We start from the raw sequence: 16,463 nt of genomic DNA, 5'->3' as shown, positions 1-16,463 counted from the left end.
TGTTCTTTTCATACTGACCTTATTAAGGAAAACCTCAAACCCATTATAGTCTTACTCCTTTAAGCCTATGTTTCTCTCACCCATCCCCCATACCAGATTTGATAGATCCAAATCAGAAGCCCACAAAATGCCCCTCAGTAAAGAGTTATCCTATGAATGCTAAAGGAAGCTTTGCCCTCACAACAAAATCACGGCACTAGACTCTCATCAAATCCTGTGCTTAGGCACTCAGTCGTGTCTGACTTTTTGCAACCACATGGACTGTAGCCTGCCAGGCTCCTCTCTGTCCATGGAATTCTCCAGGCAAGAATACTGGAATGGGTTGCCATTTCCTTCTCCACATCAAATCCTATCCCATCTAATTATTAATGTACCAAATAATGTCTCATTGGTGGGCTTCCAAACTCTACCTCAGCTGAGAAACCCAGTGGCAGCCAACAAAGCATTATGAAAGAAGCCAGGAAAGGGTTAGTGTAACATGCTGGGTGACAGCAAATGGTATGTCTTTTTTTTTTTTTTTTTACCACACCCCACAGCACATGGAACTTCCGAGACCAGGGATCAAACCTGTGCCCCCTGAATTAGAAGCATGGAGTCTTAACCACTGGACCACTTGGGAAGTTCAAGGACAACTTTAATTATTATTTTAACAAATAAATCAGAGCTTATACATCCAAATGGCAAATGTTCTTCAAACCATGTTGCCATAGCTCACTGTATTTTAAAACTGTCCCTAGAGCCTTGCTGTAGATTTTTATGAAAAGTTCTCCATAGCCTCAAATGGGTGCATTTGATTCTTTGGAAACAACTGGAGTCATTTGAAAGTAAGCCTCGTGAGCAAGGTATGTGATCAAGCTGGGAGACATCATTATGTGGTGGGGCTGTAGCCAACCGAAACCAGAAAGGAAGGAGAGTGTGAACAAGTTGTGAACACAGTTTGTAAATGGAATGGAAAGCATTTTAGATAGTATTTGGAAGGAATTACAGTCTCCCAAGATGATGATTTTAAAAAATCCCTCTCATTCTGAACAAACTGATCATATACATGTACGTGGATCTTTTTCTTTTTTAAATCAACCTGTTTTATTACAACCTTAATAACTTTACAATATTATATTTACAGAAGTTGTTCTCAGTTCTCTCTCCACGTATGAAGATCCCAAGCTGTCCAGGGTATTTTCTCTGCCCATCATGACTCAAGGCAATGAGATTGTCTGAAAAAGACAGGGATTTTGGAAAAAGATTGATATACAAATCTGGGCCTCAACTACTTACTCTCTCTGTAATCTTAAGCAAGTTATTTTAGCTCACTGTACTTTGGTTTTCTTATCTGTAAAATGAGTATAATAATACTTATCCCATGGGGAAAATAAGAGAATTAAAGAAAATAATGTATGCAAGTGCCTAGCACAGTGTCTTGGCCCAAAGTAGACACATGTAAACGTTACTATTATCAGTGTGTGGATGCAGTGCGGACCATTTTTCGTGTGTCTGTTTATATGAACCAGACAGCCAAGCCCAGGACAACCTATGATGAGTTCTAAGCAGGGCAGGAAGGAGTGAATGATAGCACAATGAAACAGTTTTCCTCTTCTCTTGATCCACCTATCTGTTGTGCTGTGCTTAGTAGCTCAGTCGTGTCGACTGTTTGCAACCCCATGGACTATCGCCCACCAGGCTCTTCTCTCCATGGGGATTCTCCAGGCAAGAATACTGGAGTGGGTTGCCATGCCCTCCTCCAGGGGATCTTCCCAACCCAAGGATCAAACCCAGGTCTCCTTCATTGCAGGTGGATTCTTTACCATCTGATCCACCTATGGGATCCTGCAAAACTGGAGTCTTATCATCTCAAAATGCATCGGTTATGTTAGAATATTAATACAAAGATATCTCATTGACCCAGTGGTATTGAGGATGCAGCTTTGTATACCCCAGATAACAGAAGCTTTTCCCTTTGACAGCCAACACTTTCAATGTTAACCATTTGGGAGAAAATAATTCAAAAACATGTATTCACCACTGACTTTTTGAAGCAAGGGTCATGACTTGACGTTTTCATTTCAATCCACTGTCATCATTAGGAGCAAGCATTGCAACCTGGAGTGGGGCTCAGGGCAGGGCCTGCTATCTGGGTTTTCTGTCTTCTCCTTCCTTGATGTCAGTCATTGTCCAGATGTGACATGCTGGAGACGAAACAAGTTCACCAACCTTGGAAACAGGCAGACACTCAGAAGTCCCCAATGTTAGGGAGAGTGACCACTGACTATGTAGGGCCATGAGTTCTTTGATAGGTGGGTTCTGAGTGAGACCCTCTTTCAGCCGTGTCAGCTTGAGCAAATTACTGTACTGAATCTCAATTTCTTCCTCTGTTTAATGAGAATAAAAATAGTAGCTACATCATAGGGGAGTCATGAGTCTTAAACGGAGACACTTAGACATAAAGTGCTTAGCATGGCACAGGACAGACAGCAAAGGCTCAATAAACATTACCTACTGTTCTTACTGTTACTGCAATAAAGCAAGATGAACAGAGCCCTTCGCAGGCAGCCATTGCTGTGTCTCGATACTCCACACCCTGTTACTAGGCAACAGGTCTTAGCCATTGATTGGTGCCTCAGATGGCCCCACCCACAAGCAACTAACTGTCAATGAACAACCATTACTCGTCCTGCTAAGCTATTGGTCAGCACCGCAATGGACCCTGCTCACAAGTAACTGTCAATGAGGAACCACTGGAGAAGTGATTGAAGAAAAGGTCACGTGTGATGGGCGTCAGGTGGAGCTTGAAGTAAGAGGCCGATTCAGGCCTTCTCCTGGAGACCCTCCAGCTCACTCAGCCTTGGGCCAGCAGGTGAGCTGGAGGGCCCAGGGAACAGACTGGGGACTATGTCCTGCAAGGCTCCAGAGCCCTCACCAAGGCCCCCCACTAGCCATGGCCCAGGCCTTAAGGAGCAGTGAACCTCTCCCCTCTCCCTATCTCTGTGACCTAATAGCAATGGCCGTCTGCCTGACCTGTGAGACCTGGTCTCCCCGTTTGGGTGACCTGAGGAGACTGAGGACCAGTTGGGTTGGATGTCTGGTTCCCTCGGGGATGACAGCTGGGAAGGGTGTGGGAACCTGGCCCTGAAGGAGCTGCCAACTGAGATCTGCCTCCTCTTAGTCAGGACTGGGACCTTGGAGGGTGAAAGTTGTGCTTTGGGATCTTGCCCTTTCTAGTCAGGACAGAGAATACCATTCATCTGGTAGAGATTTACAGGATCATCATTACCTGACTATGACCAGACCTCAAGAATGAAGGACCTGACACGGAGAAATTTGCAACAACTAACCACACCCATCTGTCACCTTTTGCTTTTAAAGGGACTTCCTGAAAGCTTTCGGTAACTTTGGGGTTCTTAGGGCATGAATCTCCACCCATTTCCTTGTATGAACCTGTAATAAACCTGTCTCTGTTCCAAACGCTAATGTTTTAGTACTGGTGGGCCTCACTGTGCGTCCGGCGCATAGACTTGCGATTTCGGTAACTACCAGCAAGTAGGGTCTCATGGACACTGACTGCTCTCCTGTGACACTCACAAACACCCACGCTTTGTATGTCTTCTTCCATCCACTAAAGACTGTAGAAGGGGTAGCCTAACGGCCAGTGAATAGAGCCCTCTCTGTTTTCCCCCATAATCTGGTAAGAGATAAGAGAATTTCAGCCAATGAGAACCTCCAATCATTCTATTAAAGCCAATCCAGTCCTTCTCATTAAGGACCACATTTCTTACACTGTTGAGTGGCCAGCCAGGCCAGCCATCTGCACCTCTGTAAGCCATGCAGGCAGACACACTGAGAGGAGGAGGGGATCCCAGGGGACCAAACACCTCTGTCAGATCAAGTCATCAAACCCTGGCTGGTGATCCCTGGTGGCAGAAGGGCAGGGAGGCTGGAAGCCCCCAGAGCCTCTCATTTGGCACCATTCCTGGCACTGAAAAGAAATGTGCCCAGAGCGATGGCAGCTGCATTGATCTGATGAGGATTAGGGAGACTCTGCAGCTCTCCAAGTGGTTATTTTCTATCTTGTGTATCCTGTAGGGGGTTAATTAACATCCTCAACGGTGTGCTATTCTGGCTGTTTCACCACTGGGGGATGTAATTTCAGGTCATTCTGAAGTTAAGTGAAGACAACAACAACAGCTGCAGCCTTTGTTGAGGTCCAGACTGCCAGCCGCTGAGCAGGCCCCAGCCACGCACTTCATTCTGTGTGAGCACCATTAATAACCGACAATGGGCACTCAAATCAGGGGACAAGAGCTTTCACTGAGCATGCACCCCTGGGTGAGGGTCTTTGTACTAGCTTCCTGGCGAACACATGCCTCCCCCAGGGACTCACTGCCTCAAAATTATATTCCCAATGTAAGTGCCAGACAGAAGCCTATCTGACAATTTTCTGTATTTTATGTCCCCAGGACTGTTCTTTCTCCACTGAACCTATGCAAGCTCCATTTACACATCAGCAGTTGTAGCCCACTTTATCCAGCATTGTTTTATATATATATATATATATATATATATATATATATACAGTTGGAGGTCTATGGGGTTTTTATAAAGCAAGTCACATTTTAGATGCACTGCTGCTGCTAAGTCGCTTCAGTCGTGTCCGACTCTTTGCAACCCCATAGATGGCAGCCCCTACTAGATGACCTTGAAACTGCATTAGTTCTCTACTGCTGCGTAACAAATTACCCCCAAAACTTAGTGGATAACACAATAATGAATATTTATCATCCTCACAATACCTGTTTTTTGGGAATTCAAGTGTGTCTTATCCATGTAGTTTCTGCCTGGGGTGTATCATGAGGTTACTGTCATGACGTCAACTTGACTTGCTTGTCCCCTGGAAGGCCAGCTTCCAAGATGCTCTGCTCACACGGTGAGCAGGTTGATGCCCGTGTTGTTGGAGGCCTTACTTTCTCCAAACATAAGCCTGTCAGGCTATTAAACGTGCTCACAATAAGGCCACAAACTACCCTTAGAGTGAGTATCCATGAGAGGGAGCCAGGTGAGAGATGTCCTTTTTATGACTCAACCTCAGAACTCATGTTCTATTCATTAAACGGAGGCAATCACTCAGTTGAGGGAATTAGTTCCACCTTTTTTTTTAAATGGAGGTACGGTCGATGACAGTATTATATAAGTTTCAGGTGTACAGCATAGTGATTCACAATATTTAAAGGTTATACTCCATGAATAGTTATTATAAAATATTGGCTATATTTCCTGTATTGCACAGTTTAACCTTGGAGCTTATTTTATACCTAATAGTTTTTACTTCTTGGAGAAGGCAGTGGCAACCCACTCCAGTACTCTTGCCTGGAAAGTCCCATGGATGGAGGAGCATGGTAAGCTGCAGTCCATGGGGTCACTAAGAGTCGGACACGACTGAGCGACTTCACTTTCTCTTTTCACTTTCATGCATTGGAGAAGGAAATGGCAACCCACTCCAGTGTTCTTGCCTGGAGAATCCCAGGGACTGGGGAGCCTGGTGGGCTGCCGTCTATGGGGTCACACAGAGTCGGACACAACTGAAGTGACTTAGCAGCAGCAGCAGTTTTTACTTCTTAAGCCCCTACCTCTATTTTTTCCCTCCTCCCTTCCCTCTCCTGACTGATAACCAGTAATTTGTTCTTTACATCTGTGAGTCTTTTTCTTTCTTGTTATATATTCACTAGTTTTCCTTTTTAGATTCCGCATACAAGTGATATTATATAGGATTTTCTTTCTCTGACTTATTTCACTGAGTACAACACCCTCCAAGTCCATCTGTATTGATGCAAATGGCAAACTTTCATTTATTTTTATGGCTGAGTAGTATTGCTCTGTATATACATATACTACAGCTTCTTTATCCATTCATGTGCTGATTGATACAGATTGTTTCTGTATCTCAGCTATTGTAAATAATGCTGCAATGAACATTGGGGTGCATGTATCTTTTCTTTTTTTTTTTTTTTGTAGTTCTTTAAATACAATTCTATTCATTTTTGGCTGTGCTGCGTCTTTGTTGCAGTGCAGGCTTTTCTCTAGTTGTGGTACTCAGGCTTCTCATTGCAGTGACTCCTCTTGTTGGACAGCATGAGCTTTAGAGCACAGACCCAATAGTTGTGGCACATGAGCTTAAGAGCGCTGAGGCATGTGGGATCTTCCCAGATCAGGGATCGAACCCATGTCTCCTGCATAGACAGGCGGACTCTTTACCACTGAGCCACCAGGGAAGCCATGTATCTTTTCAAATTAATGTTTCTATTTTCTTGAGAGATATACCCAGGAGTGAAATTGCTGGATCATACCGTAATTCTGGTTTTTGCTCTTTGAGGTAGCTCCAGACTGTTTTCCACTGTGGCTACACCAACTGACATTCCCATTCGCAGTGCACAAGGGTTCCTTTTTCTCCACACCCCCATCAACATTTGTTATTTATGTTCTTTTTGATGATAGCCATTATGACCAATGTGAACAGATACCTGAGTGTTGTTCTGATTTGAATTTCTTTGACAATTAATGGTATTGAGCATCTTTTCCTGTGGATTAGCTCTACTTTTGAAGGGAGCAGTATCAGAATTAGTGAGCTTATTTCAATACCATTACAGACATTAAGGGGTGCATAATCGTTGACGTAACAGATACTTATTGAGCACCTACTACATGTTCACATTGTTCTAGATGCTTGGAATGTCTAGATGCTCCTAGACAATACAGACCAAAAGTCCCTGCCTGCCCTTGTCAAGTTAAATTCTAGTGGAGAGAGACAAAAAATGAACAATAGCAGAGTAAGTACATTTTATAGCAACCCGCTCCAGTGTTCTCGCCTGGAGAGCTCTTTGGACAGAGTAGCCTGGTGGGCTACAGTCCGTGGGGTTGCAAAGAGTCGGACACAACTGAGCGACTGACACTTCACTTCAGTGTGCTGCAGTTTAAGTGTTAGGGTGGGGGACAGGAAGTGGTGCTCTGGAATCCCAGAGTCAGGTTACATTTTAAATAAGGCCAACAGACCAGTCCTCACTGAGCAGGTGGATGGAACGTGCAAGTGTGCACAGTCGCTCAGTCGTGTCTGACTCTGTGTGACCCCGTGGACTGTAGCCCTCCAGGTTCCTCTGTGCATGGAATTCTCCAAGCAAGAATACTGAAGTGGGTTGCCATTCCCTACTCCAGACCCAGGGATTGAACCTGCATCTCCTGTATCTCTTGCATTGGCAGGCGAATTCTTTACTACCAAGCCTCCTGGAAAGCCAGGAGAGGGGCAGGCTGGGGTTTGGAAAGGTGATGGGCTGTGTTGTGTGAGGCTGTGTGAGCAAGTATATGACCACAGAGCCCAGCTCCTGTGAACCCTGGTCATTATTACCACGGTCCCTCGTGGGTACAGGTGGGGAGTGGCTTTTCCCTACAGCTGGCATTCCCATCCCTAGACCCCCAAGCAGAAAATGCCCTGGTGGCCGTTCCCAGCTGCAGGTGGCCTTCGAGACTGCTCAGACAGCACTTCCAGGCCTCGCTGAGACACGCGGCAGGCAGCCGCGGATGTACAACACAGCGCACCTAAGGGGGAGAGACAGTGAGTCACTCAGTCCTGCAGTGGTCATGTTTGCAGAAGCAGCACTTGTGCAATGCTGAGTGTATAATTTTAGTATTTAAATTCAATCATGGTGTTCCTACAACAGGAGGTGAGCTCCAAACAACACCCAGCAGGAGCTGCCCAACCCAGAGAACCACCGAACTCTGGAGGCTTCTGAATCATGAAGGAGGGAGGCTGGAAAGAGAAGACATTCCAGACTTGAGTGTGGCTGAAGAAGGGTCAGTGTACAGGAGACCCTTGCTGATGGACTGCCCAGAGCTGGAGGGGCAAGGGATGAAGCAGCTTTGGGTTGGTGCCAGAGGATTCCATGGGGTGCCCAGTTCTAATCCAGGCAGATTAGAGGGGTCCCAGGGCAAGTGGAAGGGTGGGGGGCATTTACACAGAGATCAGTTCAGTTTAGTTCAGTTGCTCAGTCATGTCAACTCTTTGTGATCCCGTGGACTGCAGCATGTCAGACCTCCACATGCAGCACTCCAGGGGGTCGAAGAGACGTGTGAGCCCTATTCAAGGAGTGGTTACTGACCTGGAGGGTGTGGTGACTAACACCACAGGGGCGTAAGCCACCCCACAACCTCTCAGGCAGCCTATCTGATGGAGAAGGACCCCCTCCCAAGGGAAGAGAGTGTAGAGGTGCACAAGAGGACCCAGGCGATGGAGCTGGGTCTGAGCATGTAGGAAGAGATGGTTCCCGGATAGGGTCAACGCCAGCTCAGGGGACCTTGCCCAAAGATGGCTGTGAGGAGAGAAGGAATGAGAAAGCTTGGTCCCTGTAGGTGCTGTAGCCACCAGGCGCCTACCAAAAGAGCAGGCAACAAGCACAAGGATGACCGATGGGGACTCGAAGGAGCCCCATGGGTACCAGAACAGTCATCTACGGCCACATCCAAAGTCCACAGAGGCCAACAGTCAGGGCTGCAGGGCGTAGACACAGAGCTGCACCCAGGAAAACATTCATTCCTACTCAGAGGACAGCATCCCTGAATGGTTAAAAGGCAGAGGCTGGGGAGATCTTCTGTGGGCCAGTGGCTAAGACTCTGCACTCCCAATACAGGGGACCCAGGTTCTATCCCTGGTCAGGGACTTATATCCCGCATGCCACGACTAAAGATCCCACATGCGGCAACTAAAGATTCTGCCTCCCACAAAGAAGATGGAAGATTCCACGTGCTGCAACTAAGACCTAACACAGCCAAATAACTTTTTTTTTTTTAAAGGCAGATGCTGGGCAGGGATGAACATCCAGGTTTGTATCCTGCTTATGCCACTTATTAGCTGTGTCAGACCTCTCTTCAGCCTCAGCTTCCTCACCTGTCAACTTCACACAGCTGGTGAGACATAAATGAGATAAAACACTTAACACAGTTCCTGGCTATAGAAATAATCCATAAATAGCTGCTATTTTTATTGTGACTATTTTTGCAAATGTGGACAGCTGCTGCGGGGGGCTTTGTTTGGTTTTGTTGCCCAGCATCTCTTCCTTTGGAATTGCCCCTCCTACTCCCACCCACTTGGTTCTGATGTCCGGCTAATCCTAGCACTTGGACCCCTGCTGACAGGAGATGGGCAACTGACCAATCAGATGCTCTCACCGGGGGACTGGAACTCTTTAAGTGTCGTCATGCAGGAAGGCAGTTATAGCTGAGTCATCCTGCGAAGGGGAATTTCCTGGAGCAACTCCTGCTTCATCCCTACCAGGGTCTGGTATGAAACTCGCACTTCCAGCGTCTGAGCTTGGCCGGTTTCGCCCCATTGAGCCTCTCATTGCAGCCAAGTATTCCTCCTGAAGAAACAGCCTCAGGGTGAGCCTTTGGAAATGGCCATGTGAATGGCAGCGTGGGGACTGGAAGGCTGGGAAAGAGGAAGGGATCTTCCCATCTCCTCCCTTCCCTCATCACTTAGGCCATCAGGAGGGCTTCTCTTCCTCCACCCCGCTTTTTTTTTTTTAATTTTGTTTTTTCCTGGTAATATTTGTGCTTAAATTCAGGTAGTGAATAGAGTTGGGACAACTGGGTAGACATCTGGAAAAGGTAAATCTGGATCAATATATGAGGATAAATTCTAAATGGATCAAAGATGTCAGTGTAGAAAGTGAGAACTTAAAGTCACTAAGAGAAAAGCATAGATGAATTACTTTATAAGCTTTGAATGGGGAGGGTCTTTCTAATTATGACTCAGAATCCAGAATCTATCACAGAAAATATTTATAAATATGACTGCACACCCATCAAAAACTTAGCAGGAAATTGTAGCGAAGATAAATGACGAACTAGAAAAAATGTGCAATATAAATGATTAATTTCTCTAAAATAGAAAGAGCCCTTAGAAATTAAGAAGAAAAAGATCAAAAAAATAATATGAAAGTGGGCAAAGAACATAATCAGAACATTCAGAGAAAAATGTAAATGGCTCTTAAATATTTAGAAGATTCTTAATCTCACTTATAATAAGAGCAGCCATATTGACACCTGACAGACTGACAAAAACTCGAAAGTTTGACAGTGTTCTTCTGATGAGGCTGTGAGAAAATAAGCACTTTTACACAATTCTGGTGGGAGAATAAGATCTCACAACCCCCTGTGGAGAGCAATTAGGCATTATCCGTCAAAAGTACAAGCATATATTTGCCCTTTGACCTCTGGAAATTTATCCTACAGCTATATCTGCACACAAATGAAATAACATATGTATGAGGTTTTTCATTCCAGCATTGTTGGTATTAATATTAGAATAACACTGGGAACATCCCTAGTGACTAGGGCTTTTTAAGGGGGAGGATAGTTGAGCCAAAAGTTTAAAAAAAAATCCATCTCCTGCTCTCTCTCCCCCATTCCCATCTCCAGTTCTCAATTATTAGTACCAAATGCTTTAAAATTTTAGTTGATTTTTCAGATATTTATTACTATATTTCTTTTTCAAATGCTTATATTATTTCTTTCGTTTCAATTTAAGCATTATCTAACGACTCACGCAAAGAGTTGACTCATCGGAAAAGACTCTGATGCTGGGAGGGATTGGGGGGAGGAGGAGAAGGGGACGACAGAGGATGAGATGGCTGGATGGCATCACTGACTCCATGGAAGGGAGTTTGAGTGAACTCTGGGAGTTGGTGATGGACAGGGAGGCCTGGCGAACTTCGATTCATGGGGTCGCAAAGAGTTGGACACGATTGAGCAACTGAACTGAACTGAACTGAATGACTACTAATGAAGAGAAGCATTTAGCTTCATTATGGATTTCCCACTCCTAGTGCACACACATGGAGCTATTCACAATCCTCATATTTTTCCAAAGATTACATTGCAACTTTCTGTTAAATTAATACTCATATCTGGAATATTATGACTATGCAAATATTGCTTACAGTGGAGACATAGGTATGGGACTATTAAAATTCCTTCCTTGAGCATTTAAAATGTTCTCCTGGAGTTAATAATTGGCCTTGTTTTTCATTTGACACTTGTTAGTGTATTTAACAATGCTTTATCTCCCAAATAGCCTATGTATCGTACATTTGTGATCCTCAGTCTGTCCCATTGGTGATGGACAGGGAGGCCTGGCATGCTGCAGTCCATGGGGCTGCAAAGAGTCGGACATGACTGAGCAACTGAACTGAACCAAACTAATCAGTTCCATTTTTTTTCCCAGGAGATGCTACTATGGTAGCCCTTCACACTCTTCTCTATTCTGTACTGGTTTTCCCTCTAGGCCTGCTGCAGAGCTGTCATCTTAAAGCCTATCTTTATTATCACCCCGAGAATTTTCTTTGCTCACTCCATCTCATATTTTGGATCCATTGTAGTCTGGATCCCAAGTCTCCTATATTTGCTCACTCATTTTAGTAAAGTACATCTTCCAGTAGATTCTTAAGAAAGAGAAAGAAATCAAAAGACGCTTGCTCCTTGGAAGAAAAGTTATGACAAACCTAATTCATGTATTAAATAGCACTCACATCACTTTGCCGACAAAGGTCCATATAGTCAAAGCTATAGTTTTTTCCAGTAGTCATGTACAGATGTGAATGTTGGACCATAAAGAAGGCTGAGCACCAAATAATTGATGTTTTTGAATTGTGGTGCTGGAGAAGACTCTTGAGAGTCCCTTGGACTGCAAGGACATTAAACCAGTCAATCTAAAAGGAAATCAACTCTGAATATTCATTGGAAGGACTGATGTTGAAGCCAAAACTCCAATACTTTGGCCACCTGACGCGAAGAGGCAACTCATTGGAAAAGACCCTGATGCTGGGAAAGATTGAAGGTGGGAGGAGAAGGGGATGACAGAGGATGAGATGGTTGGATGGCATCACCGACTCAATGGACATGAGTTTGAGTAAGCTCCAGGAGTTAGTGACGGACAGGGAAGCCTGATGTGCTGCAGTCCACGGAGTCACAGAGTCAGACACGACTGAGCGACTCAACTGGAACTGGACTCCACAGTTAGGGCTTCTCTAACTGTAGGTAGTGCTACTGGTAAAGAATCCACCTTCCAATGCAGGAGACATAAGAGACATGGGTTCAACCCCTGGGTTGGGAAGATCCCCTGGAGAAGGGAATGCCAACCCATTCCAGTATTTTTGCCTGTAGAATCCCATAGACAGAGGAGCCTGGCAGGAGACAGTTCATGGAATCGCAGTGGACACGAGTTTGAGCAAACTCCAGGAGCTAATGAAGAAGAGGGAAGCTTGGCATGCTGCAGCCTGTGGAGTCGCAGAGTCGGACATGACTCAGCAGCTGAACAACAACAAGAAAGAGCACATAGAAATAATTTGAGACCTGTCATGTCTCAGCTGGTAAAGAATTCGCCTGCAATGCGGGAAACCTGGGTTCGATCCCTGGGTTGGGAAGATTGCCCTGGAGAAGGGAAAGGCTACCCACTCCAGTATTCTGGCCTGGAGAATTCCATGGACTGTATATGTATAATCCATGGGGTCTCAAAGAGTCGGACACGACTGAGCGACTTTCACTTTCACACATAGTTTTAGATTGCCTATACAGTTGGCCCTCCATATCCGTGGGTTCTGCATCCTAGAATTCAACCAACTGTGGATCGAAAATATTCAGGAAAAAAAATCCAGAAAATTCCAAGATGCAAAATTTGAATTTGCTACAAACCAGCAGCTGTTTATATAGCATTTACATTGTATTTACAACTAATTGTATCAGATACCATAAGTAATCTAAAGATGATTTAAAGTATACAGAAGGATGTGCATTGCATATATGCAAACACCACACCATTTTTTATAAGGGACATGCGCATGAGCAGATTTTGGCAACTGTAGGGGGTCCTGTACATCCCAGTTCAGAAATATTTTTTTTCAAACGTTTCATTTCCTGACAGCCCCCAGGATTGCTGCTGAGAAGTTTGCTGTCATTCTTTTCCTGACCCTTTGTTGACGTGTATTTCTTCTCTCAGGAAATCTCTCAGTAATCTTCTCTTGATTCCTAGTGTCCTGAAACTTCATGATAATGTGCCTCGATGTGAGGTTTTATTTTGTGATCATTATTTCTTTATTTGGGCACTCCATGGGATTTCTTGTATTTTATTTCTATAGCAATTTCCTTTCCTCAGCTCTCTCCTCCTTTTCCAAATACGCTCTCAGTTGGATGTGAAACTCCTAAGTCAATCCTCTCAGTTTCATACTGTTTCTCTCCTACTTCCAAATCTGTATCTTTTATTTCCTTTCTATGAAATTTCATTGACTCTATCCTCTTAACTTCTTTATTGAATGTTACTCTGGTATTGCACTTTTAACTTCAAAGAGCTCTTTCTTATTCTCGAATTTTTATAGGACCTTGTTTTTATTTCATAAATTGATAGCTCTTTTGATTTTTTTCCTGCTTCCTTAAAGTTTCTTTTCTTCCCTTTTGGTTTATGTCTTTCATGCAATCAATCTGCCATGATAAATGCAATTTTCTAGGTATTTTAAATGGTGGAGGCTTCCAACTTCTAAATCTGGTTTCTCTTGTATTCTTCAGACTGCTTTTTTTTTTTTTAATAACTACATAAGTGATGTATAAATGTATTCTTCTTGCCCAAAATTCAAACAATACAAAGTATACTGAGAAAAACGTAAAAGTTCCCACACACACCCACTCCTGTTCCCAATAATCAGTGACAAGAGTCTGGTGTGCCAAGATATTTCGTACCATACAATCTAAATCCATCTGAGTTAATGCAGACATAATAAACTGGCTTTCATGGAGTATCCAGATTGGGTGTTTATGTGTTTTAATTTGTTTGTTTGGTCTATGAGAGTTATTTGATTTCTGACTCAACTACCAAACATTTCAATGTTAGGAGATAAAATAAAAATCCAGATTCCCAAACTGTCTCTAAAAAATTGGAAATTCTGACAGCGATGGACCCAATACATCCATATTATGAAGGGCTGTCTTCTGTCCTAGGCCCCACTCATCATGCGCTCACTCACAGTATTGATCCTCGCCGGCTTCTGTAAGCACTGGAGTTGGTGACACCCAGCCTAAGGTGTTGGTTGTGCTCTAGAAGGTGTAACACACCTATCACCAACTGATAAACACTAGTGTACCATCTTATAGGAAGATCTGTCAGACAGGAAAACACAGTGGTAGATGGCCTCCTTTACAAATGTATGAAAAAGAGTGGGGTAGACTGGTCCCCAGGTCAATTGTTGGGTCTAGAAGTTAGGATAGTCCATTAATCCTGATCCCTGACTTCCCTGAGTAGTTTTTTTTCCCCCCACAGATCTTTTCCAATAGAGATTCCATGGCAGCAAAACACACCTTCTGACTTCTAAGCAGATGAGGTATAAAAAGAAGGGCAGTTGAGGCAGGAAGCAGCAGAGACGCTGACTTGTCGAGGGGAGAGGACTCTTAGCATGAGCTGTCACCAAGGCCGCCTGAGGATGAATGGCTGAAACGCACTCTCACATAGCTGATTCCCAAGACTGACTCACTCCCTGCAGTTTCTCCAATCATGGAAGCAGAAGCGACCCACCGCGCCACCTTCCCCTAAGCAACAACGTCTCTGTGCATCAAATGCAAGTGAGCTTTTGCTCTGTGTAGGTCTGATCGCGCCATACAATTCTTGTATCTTATTTAACCCGGTAAACAGCCCCACATCTACTCATCCAAGGCAAATCAAGGTTTAATCCCAGACGAAAGGTAAAGAATACAGTGAGAGCACGCAGTCCTAACTGCTGGACCACCAGGGCATTCCCAAGAATACAGCTGTTATCAATCTTTCCTATTTAAAAAGATCAGGAAGAATCTAGTAAAACCATTTCAGTAGGCAGATATTTAGCTATAAGAATGTATTATGGATTTGTCAGTGGGAGAAAACATCCCTGGCCCATTTTAATGCACTGCCATACAGAGGCGTTTTAATGTACCTTTTTTTTAAATTTCACAGGTGTGTGGGATGGAAGAGACTGGCTGGACCTCACCGTGTGTCTACAGTACAGAGCAAAGAGCCTTCACTCCTGCAAGCCTCCAGCCCAGTAAAGGTCTCGTGGGACATTTTTCACAGCAGGGAAGCATAATCCCTGCTGTGGCCACTGTCCTCACCTCACCTTCATCTTTCTCCCCCTTCCCCATCAGCCTCACTCCCAAGAGCCCAATAACCAGTCCCCAGTTGGCCGTTGGTGCTGAAACCTGTACAGAGATCATAGAAACAGCATTACGGCCAATGCTAATGTTTATTTTCTTGCTCCTAGTGAGATACCAGCCTTTCCTCCACCAAATTGCTTCACTATGCTGTACTTGAGACATGAAATTTGTCTTTGGTCATATTTTCATCTAGAGCAAAAACAAACTGATGAAGACCTACTATATAGCACAGGGAACTCTACTCAATATTCTGTAATGGCCTTTGTGGAAAAAGAATTTTTAAAAAAAGAGTAGGTATATGTATAACTTTGCCATATACCTGAAACTAACACAACATTGTATAGTTATACACCAATAAAAAATAAAAATGAAATTTAAAAATTTTTTAAATAAAAAGTAATGTTTAACTCAGCAAGGATTTTTTTCTATTTATTTTTTCCTTTAGTTTTTTAAAACTTTTTATTTTATATTGGATTATAGCTAATTAGTAATGTTGTGATAGTTTCAGATGCACAGCAGAGCGACCCAGCCATACATATGCATGTGTCCAATCTCCCCCAAACTCCCCTCTTGTCTAGGCTGCCACATAACACTGAGCAGAGTTCCACGTGGGTCCTTGTTGGTTATCCATTTTAAATATAGCAGTGTGTACACATCCATCCCAAACTCCCTAACTATCCTAATTGTATGGATATTGAACAAAATTCTGAAAAGTCAAAAAATAACATATAAAATAAAGGGGCATTTAATGGGCAATACAGATAAAAAGATCCAGGCTCCTTCCACAGACACTATTTTAGGATAAAGACAAACAGAAAAGAAAGAGGGGTATGGGAAGAAAACTACATGATATTTCCCTCTTGTATTCTGAATTAAATTTATTCCTGCCTTTGTTTTCATCTAATATTGCTATCATAATTTCTCTTATTCGCTTCCCATTCTTGCATAGAAAAATGGAATTCTGTGCTATGATTGAATCTAAATACTAAAATCATTTAAGATACCCTACTCCTGGGACTCACAGCAAAATGTAATAAGTTTCTCAAAATGTGACCTAATTATAACTGTCCTTTTAAGTTTTATTTCCCACTGGGACCAAATGTCTGCAGTTAAAAATAATTCTTGAAACAGGTCCATGTAGCCACAAAAGTCTTCAGAGTCACTTAAATGTTATCCATATCCTCAATTTATTTTTCTCCTCTGTTCATGTGTGATAAAAGCCAGACAGCCAGAAGAGGCAGGAGGCCAGGCCACACTTC

At 43.7% G+C, this 16,463-nt stretch overlaps 2 long non-coding RNA genes across 2 annotated transcripts; one reads left to right on the top strand and one right to left on the bottom strand.

Annotated features, from left to right (window-relative positions):
- Window positions 1-1,058: 1,058 nt before the first annotated feature.
- On the bottom strand, window positions 1,059-2,596 carry LOC147359135 (uncharacterized). Its single transcript, XR_015140554.1, has 2 exons — window positions 2,025-2,596; window positions 1,059-1,214 (listed from the first exon to the last, which is right to left on the bottom strand). It is a non-coding gene; the product is annotated as an uncharacterized LOC147359135 (long non-coding RNA).
- Window positions 2,597-9,227: 6,631 nt separating this feature from the next.
- Window positions 9,228-16,108, top strand: LOC147359134 (uncharacterized). The gene is made up of 2 exons (XR_015140552.1): window positions 9,228-9,414; window positions 15,008-16,108. It is a non-coding gene; the product is annotated as an uncharacterized LOC147359134 (long non-coding RNA).
- Window positions 16,109-16,463: the final 355 nt, after the last annotated feature.

This window comes from Bos grunniens, chromosome 14 (genome assembly GCF_055505025.1).
Source record: "Bos grunniens cultivar Pamir isolate PY7600 chromosome 14, Bosgru_T2T1.0, whole genome shotgun sequence".
NCBI classification, from domain to species: Eukaryota; Metazoa; Chordata; class Mammalia; order Artiodactyla; family Bovidae; genus Bos; species Bos grunniens.
Note: the sequence above shows the minus strand (reverse complement) of the source record. Positions and strands in the feature narration are given on the sequence as shown.